Genomic DNA, 21,045 nt, shown 5'->3' on the forward strand with positions numbered 1-21,045 from the left:
TTGGATTTCCCATCATAATTCTGTCTGAAAATGATCATCGGGATATATAGAGAAACTAAATGTACCTAACAAGGAAACAGACAACAATGAAAACTTATCAGGGTTTTTTCTAAACACCCTAAAACAAAAAGGAAAGTTTTGGCTATACTGTACATATACTTCAAAGCCACTCTGTCATGGCACTAAGCATCTGGCATAAAGCAGGTCCCAGAAAAAGAAGACATAAACTCTTTGGACTGGCAGTCCATGTCTCCTACCCTCCCTCTAATGGTGAGAGACAGGAGCCCCCAGTGAGGTGAGTATATAGTGTATTCCTTTGCAGGAACCTACTTTTGCAAGATTGTTGGTGCAACAACAGAGTCCCTTTAAAATTATATTGGGGTCATTTGAGATCTTGCAGCACACGGCTGCATTCCCCACCAAGAACAATATCTGTACGTACTGTAGCTGATATGTTCTGCCCTTGTTTGTGTAGAATTCCGGCAGACTCTTTCAGCTTTACCTCACGCCAAAAATCCTCACTGGTATACTGTAATAACAATATATTTGAAAAATAGACCCTTTCAAATAACAATTGAAAGCATGGCTGGATTTCACTTGTACCTCCCCAGGCCGGCCACCCAATGGACATTCTACTTGGACACTGAGCTCCTCCCCCAATCCCGCAGTCAGGGCTGTGACAAGGGGAGGGCAGCCTGGAGCAAAGAACTGAAGTGAAAAGTCCGGAGAGAAGACCCAGGCCCCCTGCTGACCTGATGGCAGGGGCTGCCTGTGGGTGCCTGAGTAAACATCTGACTGGTGAAGGGCACGGGGTTGGGGATTAGCAGCCTGCCAGTCTACCAGTGCTCATATGGGCTGCTCCTGCACAGCTAGAATAGGGGTTTGTAACACCAGTTGCCCATGACTGTGGCCACACACACTCACTTTGACCACACCAGAGGCCTGCAACAGTTCAAGCAGGTGGCAGCGCACTGGGAGAATGCAGACAGTGGAATAACATCAAGATGTGACCTGGTTGGCAACGAGGTTGTGAAAGTTCAGATTCTGGAATGGAGCATCAGCCAGTTGAGGGTGGAGGTGATGAAGCCCCTCAATACCCTTAGAGATAGTAAATATTGCTACAAACGTGAGATACAGCTCCACTCTGGATGGAGAGCCAAATACTGAGTGTACGACTTCCATTTATATTAGGACTATACGATAGAAGTCATCCTTAGAGAGGAATATCAGACTGGTTTTACACAAGATAAAAAGGTACAGGTACTTTAACACTGCAACCCAATAATCATTTTTGGAAAAGATTGTGGGGAGTTTTAGTTGCAGAGGCTTTAGTGCATTGTGTACTTGCTAAAGGCAGATTGGACCAGGGTGTATTTTCCCACTGTGCCTGTAAAATAAGATGTTTTGGGCTGCTGTTTCAGAGGAGATATTTCCTCATTATGACCTCAATCAGCATAGGATCTGCAATCAGTGATAGCTTCTGGCAGAGCCGCCTATGCTGGGGTCAGGCAGTATACTTGTACCAGTCCCAGGCCCCATCTGGTACGCAGGAGGGCCCAGTAGGGGTTGCCTCTGGGCAGAGTCCTGTCCCTATCAGGTAGGCTTTACTGGGCCCTAGGATTTCTAATGGTGGCCTTGGCTGGATCTTATGGTGCTGTATGTATGAATATTATAAATTAAAAGTTTCAGAAAAGAAAGGCAGAATAATGACTACAGTAATGTTAATTGTTTAATAAATGTCCAATCAAAATTATAATTAGTATCAATAGGCAAAGAAGAAGCTATCAATTTTTCTCACTGAAATTATTTACTAGCCCTATTTTCTTTATTAAAAAAGTGGTTGTCAGGGATGGACTGATAACTCATGGGAATGACAATAAGAGATCATGGGGCCCCCAGATTTAAAGATGGCTGCCACACTTTATGATGCAACATAAATGCATTAGGCCTGCGTGGAAGGACACCAAGCTCATGAACATGCAGACAGACAGAAGACTTAAAGCTGGAGACCCAATAAAGAAACCAGGAGCCTCTCATGGTCAGTGCAACCTTACCAGCATCATGGGCCACTGGGCAAAGGGCAAAGTATTGCACTGGGACCATTAGCAGGGAGATGGTGACCTGCGGTGTGCATAGTCCGTCACGGCACACAGTGGGTGTGGATACATTATGCCACATATTGGGCATGGCATTTTAGTTATATTTTATTTTTTACAATTTTTTTATTTTTTTCAATTTTTATTTTTAATTTAGTGATTTTTTACATTTTTTTTTTCACAACGCTGGTGGGGGCAGAGAGCTTTGGTGAGCTATCAGGGGTCTAAACAGACCCCTGAAGTCTCACATTTGATACAGATAAAGGGACTAATCACACATGCTAAGGAGGGTTTGCTGCTGGGTACTGTGTGCAGGAGAGGAGTGTGGAGGGTATGACAGTGGGCAGTATGTACAGGAGAAGGGTGTGGAGGGTATGCTGGTGGGAATTGTGTGTTGGAGAGGAGTGTGGAGGGTATGACAGTGGGCAGTATGTACAGGAGAGGAGTGTGGAGGGTATGACAGTGGGCAGTATGTACAGGAGAGGAGTGTGGAGGGTGTGTTGGTGGGAATTGTGTGTAGGAGAGGAGTGTGGAGGGTATGACAGTGGGCGGTATGTACAGGAGAAGATTGCGGAGGTATGACAGTGGGCAGTATGTACAGGAGAGGAGTGTGGAGGTATGAGAGTAGGTGGTATGTGCGGGAGAGGAGTGTGGAGGGTATGACAGTGGGCAGTATGTACAGGAGAGGAGTGGTCAGTGCAAACTTTCCAGCATCATGGGCCACTGGGCAAAGTATTGCACTGGGACCCTTAGCAGGCAGATGGTGGCCTGCGGTGTGCATAGTGCGTCCCGGCGCACAGTGGGTGTGGATAAATTGTGAGTGTAGGAGAGGAGTGTGGAGGGTATGACAGTGGGCAGTATGTACAGGAGAGGAGTGTGGAGGATATGACAATGGGTAGTATGTACAGGAGAGGAGTGTGGAGGGTATGACAGTAGGGCAGTATGTACAGGAGAGGAGTGTGGAGGTATGACAGCGGGGAGTATGCACAGGAAAGAAGTGTGGAGGTATGACAGTGGGCAGTATCTACAGGAGAGGAGTGTGGAGGAGTGTGAACATGTGCTCTCATTGTAGAGACTCTTTAAATTGTAGAGTTAGGGACAGCAGATTACAGGGTGCCTTGCCGGGGCCTGCAGCTTACGCATGTATTTGCAAATGTGTGCAACCAACGCATACTGTTAGACAGTTCAATTTGGTTGGTCGCTGGCTGGTTGGTAAGTTGTGACTGGAAATCTCTTCGTTTTTTTTGAGGAGTGTGGAGGGTATGACAGTGGGGCAGTATGTACAGGAGAGGAGTGTAGAGGTATGACAGTGGGGCAGTATGTACAGGAGAGGAGTGTGGAGGTATGAGAGTGGGTGGTATGTACAGGAAAGGAGTGTGGAGGGTATGACAGTGGGCAGTATGTACAGGAGAGAAGTGTGAAGGATATCACAGTGGGTTGTATGTACAGGAGAGGAGTGTGGAGGTATGAAGGTGGGTGGTATGTACAGGAGAGGAGTGTGGAGGGTATCACAGTGGGCAGTATGTACAGGACAGGAGTGTGGAGGGTATGACAGTGGGCAGTATATACAGGAGAGGAGTGTGGAGCGTATGACAGTGGGTGGTATGTACAGGAGAGGAGTGTGGAGGGTATGACAGTGGGGCAGTATGTACAGGAGAGGAGTGTAGAGGTATGACAGTGGGGCAGTATGTACAGGAGAGGAGTGTGGAGGTATGAGAGTGGGTGGTATGTACAGGAAAGGAGTGTGGAGGGTATGACAGTGGGCAGTATGTACAGGAGAGAAGTGTGAAGGGTATCACAGTGGGTTGTATGTACAGGAGAGGAGTGTGGAGGTATGAAGGTGGGTGGTATGTACAGGAGAGGAGTGTGGAGGGTATCACAGTGGGCAGTATGTACAGGACAGGAGTGTGGAGGGTATGACAGTGGGCAGTATATACAGGAGAGGAGTGTGGAGCGTATGACAGTGGGTGGTATGTACAGGAGAGGAGTGTGGAGGTATGACAGTGGGCAGTATGTACAGGAGAGGAGTGTGTAGGTATGACAGTGGTTAGTATGTACAGGAGAGGAGTATGGAGGGTATGACAGTGGGCAGTATGTACAGGAGGGGAGTTTGGAGGGCATGCTGGTGGGTATTGTCTTTAGGAGAGGAGTGTGGAGGGTACGACAGTGGGCAGTATGTACAGGAGAGGAGGGTGGAGGGTATGACAGTTGGCAGTATGTACAGGAGAGGAGTGTGGAGGGTATACTGGTGGGTATTGTGTGCAGGAAAGGAGTGTGGAATATAGGACTGTGTGCAGGAGGGAAGTGCAGAAGATATGATGGCAAATAGTATGTGCAGGAGAGAAGTGCAGATAGCATGAAAGCAGTTGTGGGGGATGTCTTTTAGTTGGGGAGATATTTATTTTAGAGGCAGTGTCTGAGGGGTGACCAGAGAGAGATATTGGGAAGGAATCATTGGGAGTGTTCTGGCTTTCGCTGGTAATTGTGCTGGAAGCGTGAGGGGGGCACACTCTTAGCACAGAAATCTTTACATTTAGGACGCATATGTGTGGCCTCTTGGTGTTAAATCCCACTCGCCAAGAGGTAGCACATATGTGTACGGCCAGCGGAAAGTGGTTAAAGTAGAGTTCGCCCCCCCCCCCCCCCACGAGAAAATTAAAAGTCGGGAGCTACAAACACTGGAGTTTTCATATTCTAATTTTCTGAAATACTAAATACGCGTTTTCATTAGCTGTAAGCCATAATCAACAAAATATATAGAACAAGATGCTTGAAATATATCACTCTGTGTGTAATGAATCTATATAATTTATAAGTATAACTTTTTGATTTGAATTACTGAAATAAATTAACTTTTTGATGATATTCTAATTTTTGTAGATATACCTGTAGTGCGGATTTACTGGAGTGATCATAAGAAAGAATAAATGCATTGAAGCTATTCATTTTCACTGCCTTAAAGGACATTGACATTTAGATATGTTAAGCTTCATCAACTGGCTAGCATGTTCTCATGCACCTTCATATGAGAACATGTGAAGGATTAAATAGCTCATTCTGACTGACTTGTAGGCAAAGGTGGCCTGAATGAACACCTGGAGGAATCTGCCTAATGCCACTGCAATGTAAGGTTGGCACTAAACTTTTGGTTCAGTCTATTGCATCACTGCACCACGTAAATTTCCACTATGGTAAAATTGGCCTAATATGGGTTGACCCTCGAACCAGTGGAATTAGTTAGCTTGACTATTTTTAAAATCTACTGTACATTCATACTCAAAACCTAAACTGTCAATTTACTTCAGAAAAGCACTCCATCAACCCAGTTAAATTCTCCAATTTTAAAAACTAGTTTCATTCTGGCATAAAATAAATGTAAATAACATTTACAAATAAGTGTGCCCCAAAATGAAAAAATGTACATTTTAATCTCAAAAGCCACATTAGTATAGTTGCAATTTAACAGCCTGCTAGACAGTGACAATCTTTCTAGGCCACTGGCCACAGAGGTTTGCGCTTTTCTTACTGAGACTGTAGGTCATGTTTTATTGATGTGGTCATGCATTTGATCTTAAAAAAAGATCAGTAAGTAAATAATAAAAGGTTATTTTAATGGTGAATTTAGAAAATAAAGTAAATAATGCTTGTTATGATGTTATCTCTCTATTTCTTGGCATATTTTGGCAATCATGGTAGCTTTCCACCAGCCTGCAATTACAACAATCTGTGGTCAAGTGATGGCACAGAAATCAATCTAAAAAGGCTTTCCAGTGGCACTGCCATGGTTTTAGTTGATTTAAACTACAATTTTAATTGCTTGACTCAAAACTACAAAATTAATAAACTTATGCTTTGGAGATTGCTGTGATTAAAAGCAGATGAAAAAAATAGCCAAAAAAATTATCGAGTGTAGTTGTTCTCTGGTTTCTTTGTCATCTCCTCCTCTGTTCACTTCTAGGATTTCTCCAGAGTCTCTCTGATCTTTTGGAACTCCCTACCCCAATCTGTCCAGCTATCCCCTACTGTGTCTGACTTTAGCGATCCCTGAAAACTCACATTTTGGAGGCCTATTCTAACCGTACCTATCAACTTTCTCTATGAATAAATCTCCCTACAGTTATTACCTTTTTGTATCACCTACCCCTTCCTTTTACATTGCAAACTGTTAGGAGCAGGGTCATTCTAACCCTCTTGTCTTTTCTTGAATTGTATTGTAACTGTACTGCTTTCCTTTATATTGTAATTTCTACAACAAGAAAGAAAAGAGAGAAGCGCCATCTTAGTGCAATATAAAAGATGTGTTTAATACCAACAGACAAATGCAAACTCACAAGATGGGTATGATAAACCTGCATGTAAAAGGTTCATTCACGTCAGGTGTGGCGGACGCTCCCTTTGACACCAGTAGGCCGTGTAAATTTAATAAAGATGGTTTTTCTCCCTAAATTTCTCTATATTTTTAGGAATACTCTGAATCCTATCCTTTTTTCGTAGGCTGGATGGGGTGCTCTCCTCTTTCATTTGGGCGGGGGCAGTCCCACATATAGCCAGATGGAAATTGCAGTTGCCACTATCTTTGGGAGGCCTGGCGTTGCTGTGTTTTAAGAAAAACTATTGGGCAGCAGTTCTGGTTACAGTGCGGTGGTGGTTCACCCAGCCCCAGTCCAACTCGGCAGTCACCTTAGAGGCAGCTATTCTGGGCTCCTATGCGGCCCTGTCGAACTTGGTTTATAGGGGACGTAGAGCTGCGGTTCAGGCAACGCCATCTATGCGCACGGTGGTGAGGGTGTGGGAGCAAATGCTAGTGGCCACGAGAGAGGCGGCGGGGACTGTCTCACCCCATACTCCGCTGTGGGGGAATCCGAACCTGTCTCATCTCAGGTCTATTCCGGATCCTAGTATTTGGGCTGGATATGGGGTGACTAAGCTGCAGCACATCATGCCGGCGGGCTCTTTGCTACCCTTTCCAGAGCTGCGGGAGAGGTTTGGGCTTCCGTCTCGGATGTTATTTAGGTACCTACAGCTAAGACAAGCGGTGCAGGTGCAGTTCCCGGTTGTGGTAGTTATTGCCCCTATTGGAGAGATTCTTGACCACGCGTAATGCGGACAAGATTCTGTCTTCTATATATCTCCGTCTTACCTTGTGGTCAATCGGATGGGGATCCTTCCCTGTTCGAGCAATGCCGGCAGGACGTCCCTGCTCTTCTTGAGGAGGACTGGGATCCAGGGATTCAACAATATCTGTCCACAATGATCTCGGCCAGAGATAGATTCATTCAGTTGAAATTTTTGCACAGAGCGTGTTATACCCCACAGCGTTTGGCCAGGATAAACCCATCGTATTCAGAGCTATGTCATAAGTGTCAGCAGGCGGTTGGGACCTTCTTTCATGTTGTGTGGGACTGTCCGAGGATCCAGGAGTACTGGAGGGAGGTAGTGAATGAGATGTGGTGTCGGCTATACAGGTACCTCCTGACCCTAGGGTACTTCTTTTGGGCATGGGTGGATTGGCAATGCAGGCTAAGTACCTGAACCTGTTACTATTTTACTTGTCCTTTTATGCCAGGATTGGAGGGGATCTGCTCCCCCTGCGGTCGCCCAATGGCGGGCGTTGGTAGACTCAGCCCTTCCGCTATATAAACTAACTTATATGGGACGTCAATGCCCACAGAAGTATGGGATCCGTGGATTGGGGCCAGGTCTCTACAAATTTAGATTCCCGGGACTCATATTAGTGGCGGGGAGGATGTTCTTCTCCATTATGTTTTTTGGGCATTGTGTTGGTGGATATTCCCCCTGGAAGATTGAGGAGGGGGGACACGGTGGTGGTGCCCCCCGGCCTCGGTCCTCTGGCCCCACACCCACTCCTCCCTGGAGACCCCGGGTTCCCGTGGATGGGGGAATTAGTTGCTACTGGGTTTTACTTGTGTTTGCCTCCCTCTGACAACGTACTATGCTAATTCCTGATGTTCACATACCATATTTGAAATTGTACACACGATTTTAGTTTACACTGTTTTGTTTTCCTTTGGCTGATGTATCTTGATGGTTGTAACTGATTTATTGCTGTTTTTTTTATCAATAAAACTTTTCTGTTAAAAAAAAAGGGTTCATCCACTCCAGTGGGAGGACGAGCAGCGGGGATCCGGGGAGCCTTCGCTGGTTCCGGCTGTACTGGTGTACTGGTGGTTCTTAGTTGGCGCTGCTCTCTTTTCTTTCTTGTTGTACATTTCCACAAAGTTCCTTCTAGCTCTCATCAGAGCCTGCAGCCTTCTACAGCCAGTATCTCCCCATTGTCCAGCAATCTTTATGGACATTTCAACCAGAACTTAATCCTGCATATGCCCTCCTCTTCTCAGCCTATAGAGCGCTTATGTTTTTGTTGTTTGTCCCTATGAGGTACACAGCAGCCAGGCAAACAGAAGATCCACAATCTCACAACTCCAGAAAGAGACAGTGCATGTCTTTTTGTAGTTTAATGGAGATTGAACTTGGGCATGGTGTGGGGTAAGCCTTGGTATTTAGTGCAAAGTATAACAAAGGACACTCTCTGTCTTTGACTGACTCTGGCTATGACGGGTGAACTATAGCTCAGTGGACTCCAATGCAAGAGCAAACCTGAGCAAGCAAATCTGAAGCAGTCTCTATAAGGTTTAACAAGGATAGTCTCTAAGATCTCTCTCAGGCATGTACTCGCTGTGTCCAGTGAATTTTAATGGTTTCCTGCGGAACCAGCCAGCTTCTGTATTGTGAGCATCCAGGCCAGATCATTTGTAGACTTCTTCCAAACTGCTCTCAGCAACTTTAGATTTGAGTCTCTCAGCTCTCCCTGAGCTGGGACCCTAAAGGCCTCCTGAAAACTTCAGCTAAGTAACCCAGAAGGCCACAGCCCTCAGGCTGGGTCTTCTCCCAAAGGACAAGAACCCTCCTGCTGTCCAAGGCCCCAGTCTATTTATACATATCTCAGCCCCCTACTGGTCACATTTCGTTCCAGGGATTGGCTGAGGCTGCATGAATATGCAAGCTAAGGGTCTGCCTCTTCCAACCCACTAAATTCTGGAACTCACCAGAAATCAGGAGGAACCAGTCGAGCCTGCAACAAGCAGAACCCAGAACAGCCAAAAGCAATCAAACTTCGCTGCATTGGCTACAGTGGAGCAAAAAAAAAACAATTTGCCTCAATACTACTATCAACCTAACTAGGAGCATGCTACACCTGTATAATAATAGTAATACAGATGTTAAATATATACAAAGTATAGTTTAGTAGTCCTCAAATCCATCCACAGTGCTGAACTAAAATACTTAAACTTTTTAAAGTAAAAGTACTATTATCTTTGCTAGCCAGAAATCTGTTTTATTTTAAACTGTTTTCACTTTTTTACCAAGGGCTTTGTGGCTTACTCACACCCACCATTGCCTTGACAAAGGTAAGAGGGGTTGCTTGATCAGTGCATAGATCCAGGTGGACTGGGCTGAGTTTCAAAAATGGGTAGTTGAGCATTTAGGAAGCACTTATGAGAGTTAAGCCTCGTACACACGCAACGAATTTACGCCGACCGGTCGTCCGTCTTTTGTCCAGAGTGGTGTCTGTTGGTTGGAATGTGCTCTAGACTGCACACGAATTTTCCCGCACGACTGAATTCTACTTCAGAAGTGATGTCATGTGTTGGATTGCTTTCTTTGTGTTCTTTCATCTCTGAGCATGCCTAGTCTTGCTCATAAGATTTTTCCCCATCGAAATCTGTACTAATGAGACGAAAATCGGACGTGTTTTCACGGTCGACAAAAATTATATAGCCTGCACACCAAGATTTTTTTGGCCGAAAAGTCGGAGTCGGTTGTCGGAAGCACCATACTAACAAGCCGAAAATCGTCAGATCGGTCGTCGGACGAAATTTCCCGGCCAAATTTCTACTCGTGTGTACGGGGCTTTATATATAGAAGAGGTTCATACTAAAAAAAGTTGTTCTTGGGCAGGACTTTTAAAAGTTTAAAATGTTTGTAGTTTCACTTTCTTTTAATTAGTCAAGAACCCCCAACATCCAAATATTTCAATTATTTCTTAAAGTGACTTTGTCAAAAATGTTCTTCCCTGTTAAAAAAACAGGAAATCTTTACCTCTCCAGCAAACAATGACTCCAGTCTTCTGATGAAGATCTATGGCTACCATAGAACCTTCTGTATCCAACACATATTTAAAAATGTCAGATGCCTTGTCACCAGTATCTTTTTTTTTTTTTAGGGTCATGTTGTTGTAAAATCTACATGCAGCACTTGTGTTGGCCGACACCTATTTTAAAGTGAATGTCTTATGTGTAAAAGATTGTAGTGCTGTAAAACTGATCAATGCAATGTTGAATTGCAGTCATTAATGAAATGGAGCAGTGGCAATTCAAGTGCCTTCCTTTTAAAATCACAACTCTTCATCAGAAAGCTGTTGTTGCTCTGTGATTGGACACAGAAGATAAAAATTAGGGAAAGCCGCACCAAAAGTAATTTTTTGTAACATAGGGTTAAAAAAGGGAATACATAATATATGCTTGTGTTTTACCAGCTGAAGAGCATTTAATTATAAATAATAAATAATCTTGATATGCACACATTTTTCAACTCGCACAGCCAGAAAAGCGACACCTCTTTTTCCTGGCTCAACAATGCAGATTCTTTTATACTCTTCTTACCTTCACTTTGCTCTATGGTCAATGAATCAGCATCATCACCTTAACTAATCTACAATGTAACCGAGTGATCTTGGCCATGCAGTGTGTAAACCACAAGACTGGCTGAAGAGAATTAGAAATGTTTTGGTAGGGAAATAATAAACAGATATATTCCAGCTGTGTATATAGTTGTTTGCCTGGAGTTCCACTTAAAGCGGAGTTCCGGCCACAAAAAACATTTTTTGCCTAAAAATACCCCCCTAATCCTAAGCTATCGCCAATTACACTAATACTATTCCCACATTACAGTAGAGTACAGTTAATGAATATAGATGAAATCTTATCTTTAACCACTTAAGCCCCGGAAGATTTTACCCCCTTCCTGACCAGGCCCTATTTTGCGATTCGGCACTGCGTGAATTTAACGGACAATTGCGCGGTCGTGCAACGCTGTACCTAAACAAATTTGACGTCCTTTTTTTCCCACAAATAGAGCTTTCTTTTGGTGGTATTTGATCACCTGTGTGATTTTTTAATCATGCGCTATAAACAAAAAAAGAGCGACAATATTGCAAAAATAACAACATTTTTCACATTTTTTGATATGAAATTCCCCCAAAAAAATGTAAAAATCAAAATTTTTTAACATTTTTGGCCAATTTGTTTTCTGCTACATGTTGGTAAAAAAAATCACAATAAGCGTATTTTGATTGGTTTGCGCAAAAGTTATTGCGTTTACTAACTAAGGGAAAGATTTTTGTCATTTTTGTTGGGTTTTTTTTAACGAGTAATGGCGGCGATCTGCGATTTTTTTTTTGCAGGGATGTGGCTTTACATGTAACAGCAGAGATCTACGGTCCTACATAGCAGGACCGTTAGATCTCTGCTGTTACACAGGGCAGAATGACAGGCGGCTTTGTTTACATTAGCCGCCTGCCTTTCTCCCTTCACAGCAGACGATCGCGAGTGACACGCGCGGACTTGTTAGGGAATGAGCCGGGGTGTGAGCGCGCCTCCAGCGGCGCGCACTCGCCCCCCATTGGCTCACAGGCTAGTGAAGTACCAGTATGTCACTTTGCCTGGCCGGGGCTGACCACCGCAGTATATGTACTTGCGGCGGTCGGCAAGCGGTTAAAATTGATTCTGGTGTAGCGGCCGGCCAATCCCATTGCATCCTGGGATTGATGACACTCATCTCCCAGGACGCAATGCAAAGGAGGAAGTGACGTCGGGGGCCGCGGCCCCATAAGGAGGATGAGGAAGGAAGGAAGGTAATTTTTATTACCTTAGGGTGGAACTCCGCTTTAAATGACATCAGCATCATATAAAACCCTACTTCTTCTTTAACTAGTGAGCTCCATGACATCCAAGCACACTTTTCATACTGACAGTTTTTATGAAAAACACAGGGACTTCGATTTTAGTTATCTTTTTCTGCTCCACAACTGTCAGTTTGCCATTTTTTTGAATACCAATGACTGAGGGACGGTTCGCACTGGTGCGGTGCAGGAAACCCTGCAATTCAGTGTTCCCACATCACTCCTGAATCACACAGATCTGCGAACCGCGGGGGGTGTCAATGTAAAGTTAATGACACCCCCAGATCAGTTCACAGATCGCACTGCGAATTGTGAAATGGTGCAGGAATTGGATCGCCTAGATGTGAACACCCATGCGATCTGATTCCAGTCTAAAAAAAAGGGTCCTGCACCATTTTGGTGTGAATGCGATGTATGGCTGAATTTGCATCGCACAGACATCGCATGTGATCTACACAGCAATGTGGTGCGAATCGTGTGAAGGGACCCTAAAACCCAATAAAATGGCCTATCTAATAATCTGGTAACTGTATAGCTTCTCATTTAGCCTATATGTCCTAATGCACAGGTCATATACTGTATACGCTAATCCCAGGCAGCTATTATTTTTTGTTGATATTGGCAGGAGTAAATCAGTTTTTCTTTGCGGTTTTTTCCTCCCTACTGGGTGCGCTTGACTGTGTGCCATATCAGCAGCTAAAGATGAAAGCAGGCTAAATGTATTGCAAGGTTTATAAATCCATTTGTATCCTATGCAAGGAATGTCACACCTAGTTTCAGGGAAATCTGCTGCCCTTTTTTTTAGGACACCTGATGATAGGATTTGTCATTTTCCCTGGAATGTGTGACCTCTCTTGCATGAGCCATAAATAGGTTTATAACCTTTTTAGCAAGTAACCTCTTTTGTATGTGTTAATAATCACAAAATGTTAGACAAAGTCCAGTTTCTTTGTTGTGTCTAAATATTTGATTCTATGCACCCAGGATAACATGGTCTACTTATTATCATTAGAGATGTCCCGAACTGGTCGCCGGCGAACAGTTCCCGGCGAACTTTGCATGTTCGCGTTCGCCTCGGCGGGCGAACATATGCGATGTTCGGTCCGCCTCCTATACATCATCATTGAGGCAAACTTTGACCCTGTACCTCACATTCAGCAGACACATTCCAGCCAATCAGCATACCCTCCCTCCCAGACCCTCCCACCTCCTATAAAAAAGCAAGGGCAGCATCCATCTTAGATTCATTCTGAAGCTGCAGAGTTAGTTAGAGCAGGGAGAGGGCTGCTGTTGCTGCTGAATTGATAGGGAAATCATTAGCTAGGCCAGTGTTCTGTGTCCACTCCTGCTGTAAGGACAGCATCCTGACAGAACCCCAAAAAGCCCTTTTTAGGGCTGGTATTTCAGTCTGCTTTTATTTATTTTTTTTCTATATATTTATCAGGCATTTTTGGAGGCAGGCATGACTTTTTTGGGATTAGTGTCGGGGGGGGGGGGGGGGTCTGAAAAGTGTACCTGTGAAGTTTCAGCTCTGTAGCATGCCCAGAACCAGAAAAAAAGATCATATAGGTGTAAAAGGAGGGTTCCCACCATCCCTGCTCTACTGAAAAATGATCTTTTTTTCTGGTTCTGGACATGCTACAGAGCTGAAACTTCACAGGTACACCTTTTAGACCCCCAGACACTAAATCACACAAAAATAAAAGTTCTTAAAAATTGTCATTTTTGATAGAGAGCCAATTATTGAAAAAAATAAAAAAATAAATTCTTTGGATTTAGTGTCTGGGGGGTCTAAAAAGTGTACCTGTAAAGTTTCAGCTCTGTAACATGTCCAGAACCAGAAAAAAGGATCATATAGTTATAAAATGAGGGTTCCCACCATCCCTGCTCTACTGAAAAATGATCTTTTTTTCTGGTTCTGGACATGCTATAGAGCTGAAACTTCACAGGTACACTTTTTAGACCCCCAGGCACTAAATCACACAAAAAAGTTTGTAAAGATTGTCATTTTTGATAGAGAGACAATTATTGGAAAAATTAAAAAAAAAAAATAAAAAAAAAATGTCTTTGGATTTATTGTCTGGGGGGTCTAAAAAGTGTACCTGTGAAGTTTCAGCTCTGTATCATGTCCAGAACCAGAAAAAAAATAGAATTAGGGTTAGGGCTAGGGTTAGGGTCAGGGCTAAGGTTAGGGTTATTTTTAGTGCTTTATGTTTAGAAGGTTAGGGTTAGAGGGGTAGGGGTAGGGTTACTAACTCTAACCCTAAGTATCTCACCGTAACCCTAACCCTATCCCCTAACACTAAACCCAACCCTAACCCTCTAACCATAACCCTAACCCTCTAACCTTAACCCTAACCCTCTAAGCCTAGCCATAAAAATAACCCTAACCCTAGCCCTAACCCTAATCCTAACCTTAACCCTCTAACCTTAAACTTAACCCCCTAACCCTAGCCCTAACCCTAACCCTAATTCGTAATTTTTTTCTGGTTCCGGACATGCTACAGAGCTGAAACTTCACAGGTACACTTTTTAGACCCCCCCCCCCCCCCAGACACTAAATCCAAAGAATTTTTTTTTATTATTATTTATTTATTTTTTTTTAATTTTTCCAATAATTGGCTCTCTATCAAAACTGACAATTTTTAAGAACTTTTTTGTGTGATTTAGTGTCTGGGGGGTCTAAAAAGTGTACCTGTGAAGTTTCAGCTCTGTAGCATGTCCAGAACCAGAAAAAAATTAGAATTAGGGTTAGGGCTAGGGTTAGGGTTAGGGCTAGGGTTAGGGTTATTTTTAGTGCTTGGGGTTAGAGGGTTAGGGTTAGAGGGTTAGGGTTAGAGGGGTAGGGTTACTAACTCTAACCCTAAGTATCTCACCATAACCCTAACCCTATCCCCTAACACTAAACCTAACCCTAACCCTTAAAGCCCAGTTCCTGTCCCATTTTGGTCGGTACTGGTCTGTTTGCGGATGTTTGCGGTGCGTTAAACGGGGAGTTTGGTCTGTCTGTCACTGTGAAGCGGGCATAACCCTTACACTACCTGATCGATACAACATCATACCTGATCGTATACACACACTGGATGTTTTAAAGCACGTTATTCCAAACAATTTAGGAATGTTAGGTGATTTATGCCCTTTATGATTTATGCGTCAACTACGTAATTTTCCATGGGAGTTTTGCCATGGATCCCCCTCCGGCATGCCACAGTCCAGGCGTTAGTCCCCTTGAAACAACTTTTCTATCACTATTGTGGCCAGAAAGAGTCCCTGTGGGTTTTAAAATTCGCCTGCCTATTGAAGTCTATAGCGCTTCGCAATGTTCGCCGGTTCGCGAACATTTGCAGAAGTTCGCGTTCACCGTTCGCGAACATTAAATTTTAAGTTCGCGACATCACTAATTATCATATCAATTTAAAAAATGTGTCCTGAAAGAAAGTGAATACAGCGTTAGTAGTAATTGAAACTTGTACAGATATAGAGGAACTATCATTGCTAACCTCCAGCGGAAAATAAAAGCCTTGTAACTGCTATGCTTTTTATGTATACATTTGGCTAGGATATGGAAACTTAAAGTCTTCAGTCTTCTCAGGTCTTCACCCTAAATAAAATGTTTCTTGCCTCCTCTCCACGCCTCCGCTCCACTTCAAAAATTGAGCTTTTTTTTTTTTCATTTACTATTTTTTTTTTTTTTTTTTAATGGGAAACCTTTTCCTATGTAGCTTCAGCAAGGGCTGACTGGGAACTTTCAACCCAGGGAGCAAGTACAATCCAGAGGTCCATGGTGCAGCAACTTGGCCCTCCTCCCACTCTCCCTCTTCCCAGCCTCCTTCTGACCCCCATTCCAAGTTGAAGCTCCACTTCAGGTACTCTCTACCCACCCACCGAGCAGGGGGCGGTTGGGGGGGAGCTGGGACAGCTCGGCTGGGGCTGGCCTGGGGGGGAAGTCTCCAGTGGGCCATGGAACTGGCCTCTGCTCAGACACAGTTTACACCATCCATGCTGGGGGCTGGGGGGGGGGGCTGCGCTCTGTTCTTGTCTTCATCCTGCACTCAGTAGGTTAGTAGCGGGGACTTTTTACTTCTCTTCACCAGGAATCATTTAGGCATGTCTGTGGCAGAAGAGGTTCAGCCTTTTTACAGGGCATTAGTGAGGCCCAGGGGCAATTGTCCCCCTGGCCCGGTCCTCCCTTGAGCTGCAAGCACTCCTGATGCAATTCCTCCTTTAGGCCTCATGCACACTGCTGCTCCTAAACTCAAGTTTAGAAGCTTTTAGCTTTTTTTTTTTACAAAAGCCCCTGAACTCAACTCAGCAAAGCCTTTGTGTCCATGCACACATAGGCTTTCAGCAGAGTTTAGGAGCAGCAGAGTATAGAGGCAGTAACACGCTGGCATTCAGCAGAGGAGTGTTTTGACAAAAAAATGCCAAGCATGCAAAAAAGGCACCTAAATGCTTGGCATGATTAGCACGTGTTTATTTCAATGGCCAGAAAACATTAAATTCTGGCCAATGAAATAAATAAATGTCCAAACTCCAAACACTGCTAAACTCACCTAAACTGGGGACATGCTGAGCTCTGCTCCCACATCATCCTATACAGCTATACTGTCAGCACAGATCGACTTTTCTTTCACCTATAGACCTGCTTGTGCTCCATCAGGTGTGTATGCCATCTGCTCCCAAGATGTCACCTAGCAAGCCGAAGCTGGGCCAAAACACTCTGGCTCACATCCGCTCTTCTTCTACGCTGGCCACCTTGGCCACACGGTCCACCCCTGGACAGCTTTAGCAGGCACACAGACTGCTTCTGCAGCCATGGAGGACACAGGGTCGTCTCCCGCAGACCTGCTGGCAGCCATTACCACCTGTAATTCAGCAATGACCAGCAAGATAGACTCACTGTTGACGGACATAAGCCTTATCATGCATGATATGGAGAATTATTGCTCCAGGTTGTCTGAAGCAGAATACCGCATCTCACAGGTGGAGGACATGGTGCACACTTATTTCAGAAGGCAGAGGAGGGTAAAGGCCCTCCATGACAAAACTGTGGATATGGAGAACAGGCTCCGGCAAAATAATCTGTGGGTGGTGGGAGTCCCTGAGAGGGCTGAGGGCATCAAACCTGCAAAATTTACTGGACAGTTCCTCACCACCCTGCTCAGCCTTAAAAATCTCCCACCCACATTTGTGGTCAAAAGGGCCCACAGGGTCCCCCCTTCTCCACCGATACCTGGTGCTCCGGCGAGACCCTTTCTAATCAAGCTATCAACTATAGAAAAAGGGATATGTTGCTGGCAGCAGCAAGAATTTTACTGGAGCTGACCTATGATAATGCCAATATTTCCTGTATCAGGAAATTTCCCCTGAGGTGCAGCAGCGAAGGCATTCTTTCACTGAGATCTGCAAAAGTCTCTGCAAGTGTGGGCTGAAATACAGTCTTCTGAACTCAAGCAGGCTGAGGATCCAGGATTGCGGCACTGCCCGCTATTTTGATACCCCTGCTGTGGTGGATGCCTGGCTGGAGTCTCATTAAGCTATATTTGTTCTCTTGCATCCCTCTACCCATCTCCTTCTGACTTTGACCTTCAGCTGATTTTTCTTTCTTCTTTTTTTTTCCCTTTGTTTTTCCCCTTTTTATTGTGGACACTTTTTTTGGGGACTCCCCTCTGACTTTTGTCCTCAGGTACACCCCCTCTATGAAAACTCTTCAATGGACAGTCGGAGCTTGCACCTTGTTCTCAGGTTTAGGGTAAAAGCTCTACACCAGTTGTTTTCTCTGTTTTTTTTTTTTTTTTTATTGGTGCTAGGGTAGGGAATTTTGTTCATGAGGAACTGGGTACTTCTACATATTTCAGAAATTCCTTCTTGCTTACTGATATATATTGTTTATACAATGCATTGGCTCAAACTGGTTACCATCAAGGTTTCTGTTTGGGTCGGTTCCTCTTGGACACAAGCAACTACAGCAACCATCCTAGAGCCCAGCAATTCCCGGCAGGATCACTCATCAATATTACTCCAAGCTTCTTGTCTGGCTTTTGTCCAGTAAGAGTCTAGGGAGCACGAGTGTGGTAGAGTGCCTTCTGAGTTTTTTTTTGGGAATCCCTCCACCTGGTTGCATGACCCCTGGAGCGGTCACATCCGTATATGCCCTTAAAATTCAACTTTTGGTAAGAGGCTAAGCTGGTGGTGGGACCTTGCACCTTCCAATCACAGTTCCCATCTTCCTGAGTTTGAAGTTTATGTCACCACATTTGCACCTTTATTTATGGACTTTTAATATGGACGTTTATTGCACATTGGTGTTTCACCAGTCACATTTCGGACTATTTTGTTAGCACGATTTGTATTGTTTCTTTATTTATTCCATAATAGTATATTTTTTACACTATTGTTGTATTTCCATATACACATTTGGGTAGCGCACCTGATTTTTTACACAATTCACATCATTCACTCTAAGGTAGCGGCACACCCCAATCCGAATCAGCGCACTTTCCTATCCAACACCAATGTCTTTATGGAACCAGAAATATGGTATAGTGAATGTTTATCTGTCACCTCCTAATCAAATGAACGCTTTATATTTGTTGTTGGAGAAGCTGACTCCGCATTGCCCCGCTAAAATTCTATTTATGGACAATTTTAAGGCCTTTCTATCACACTCTTTCGGCAGACTGGTCCCTCCTACCCATTTTAACTCTGAATTGGTTGCCTGGGCTTAGGCTGCCAATCTTACTGAGATCTGGCAGTGGCTTCACCCCCATGATAGGGCATATTCATGTTGCTCTGCCACGTTTAAAACCTCCTCCCGTATAGATTTGGCTTTCGCTAACCCAGTTCTCCTTGGAGAGGTATAGGAGGCCTGCTACCTCCCTTTGGGGCTGTCTGATCATAGTCCTCTACACTATGGATACAAAAAAAAAGACTATTCTTATTTTATTTTAGTTATTGTATGTTTTCATTTGTGAAAATTTGATTTTATATGTGATTTATATGCACTTGGATTTTATTGTAGCAGGATGTATGAATCTGTATAGGTATTAGAGCATCATATTTTAAATGTTTGTTGAGTCACTGCACTTTGGTATATTGGATAATGTATCACTGAACTGGCAGCACAGCACTATTTACCTATCATTATATCTTGTTCAATAGCTGTGGATAAGCTATAGAGTGCCAGCAGCAGCCGTTTTACTGTAAGAAACACATATTGATAATGCAAGAGTAACACACCATATAAATAGTAGGGGTCAATACATATCTGTCATTACCGCCATCAAGTCAGAGCAAACCGCACTTCCACCTCGCTACAGTCTAAGGTGGAAGATGCCACTGCTCAGTACTCCTCTTCCCCCACCACTGAAAAATGTGATCACCTCTCCTCGGTTCGCCGAGAACTACACCTGCGTATACCTAAAGTTACCAGGCTTGGCATACAGACCCACAGGCAGGAATACTTTGAATTTAGGGACAAAAACAGCACATTTTTAGCGATGCTAGCCCAACATAGGCCTCTTACGTTTATACCCGAAATCCATACTGCAGATGGGGGTTGGAGTGACCTCTCAGGAGGCTATTCTGGCAGTGTTTACCCATTATTATACCACTCTTTATACATCCTCCTTGTCATCTGATTTATGTCCCTCCACCATGGCCCCATTATTGGACACCCTGGTGCTGGTTTGGCTATCAGATCCCAAAAGCAACTTTTTTGTGTCAGACATTACCCCCGAGTTTGTCCTTGCCATTAACTACTTTCCCACAAGTAAAGTCCCAGGGCTGGACTGCTTACCAATTCTATAGGTCCCATGTAGAATTGCTGGCTCCCAAGTTGGCATCCCTATACAAAACTTGTTTGGTTCCAGGTACCCTACCCCCTTCTATGAAAGAGGCCCATATAATATCTATACCTAAACCTACCAAGGACCCCAAGTTATGTGCCTCAAAAAAGACTCAGAGCTCTTCCTAACTGTGGTCTTAAAATACTTACCAAACACTTGACCACCAGGCTGAATAAAGTTAGTCCCTTGTAGATTCTGATCAGACGGGCTTCATGCTTGGCAGATATCAATATTCGTTGATTGTTTTCCAATGTCCATGCCCATCACTTAAATCAAGGCTCTAGAACTATTGCTACATTGGACATCGAAAAAGAGTTTGACACAGTGGAATAGGCATATCTGAGGTGATAAGGAGGATGGAATTTCCACTACACTTTATAGCCTGGATCCAAACATTGTATACAGACCCTCTGACTAGCATTCAGATGAATGGTCTTATTTCCCCTCCCTTCCAGCTGCAAAGAGGTACCAGCCAGGGCTGCCCCCTCTTCCCAGCCCTCTTTGCTATAGCAATGGAGCCTATAACAGAAGCTCTAAGGGTCTCCTCAGAGATTCATGGCCTGAGAGTGGGATGGTTGTAGGAAAGGGTGGCTCTTTATGCCAATGATACTGTTTCTCAATGATACTAGGCCTTCCCTTCATGGAGCTCTTCATATCAAGGTACTTACTCTACTTTTACAGGCTTACGGGTTAATTGGCATAAATCATTGTTGTTCCGGTGGATGAGGTGGTGGTGGCCTCATCTTCTACTGTCCTCCATTTCTAGTGGGTGGACAAACTCATTTATTTAGGAGTAGTGATCTCTAGACAGAGTTCTGATTATATGGAACTTAATTTAGACCCAGTGTTGTCTGACATTAAGAAATTGAAAACCCCAAAGTATTGGGATTAATATAGCGCTTGCTAGTATTCAGGGGTGAGCAATTACTTGTTCATAGCCTGGATAGTAAAAACGGCAATATAGTGGTAATAAATAAATTAAATATGAATAGATAAATAAATCTGACTGTAGATCATAGAGCTACGTGATAATAAGCCAGTATTATACACAATAAATATGCATAAACAAATCACAATAAACATCAACCTTAAATAAATACTTTGGTTAACATAAATTGCA

The sequence above is a fragment of the Pelophylax lessonae genome (genome assembly GCF_965119305.1).
Source record: "Pelophylax lessonae genome assembly, chromosome: 2".
In the NCBI taxonomy this organism is placed as follows: domain Eukaryota; kingdom Metazoa; phylum Chordata; class Amphibia; order Anura; family Ranidae; genus Pelophylax; species Pelophylax lessonae.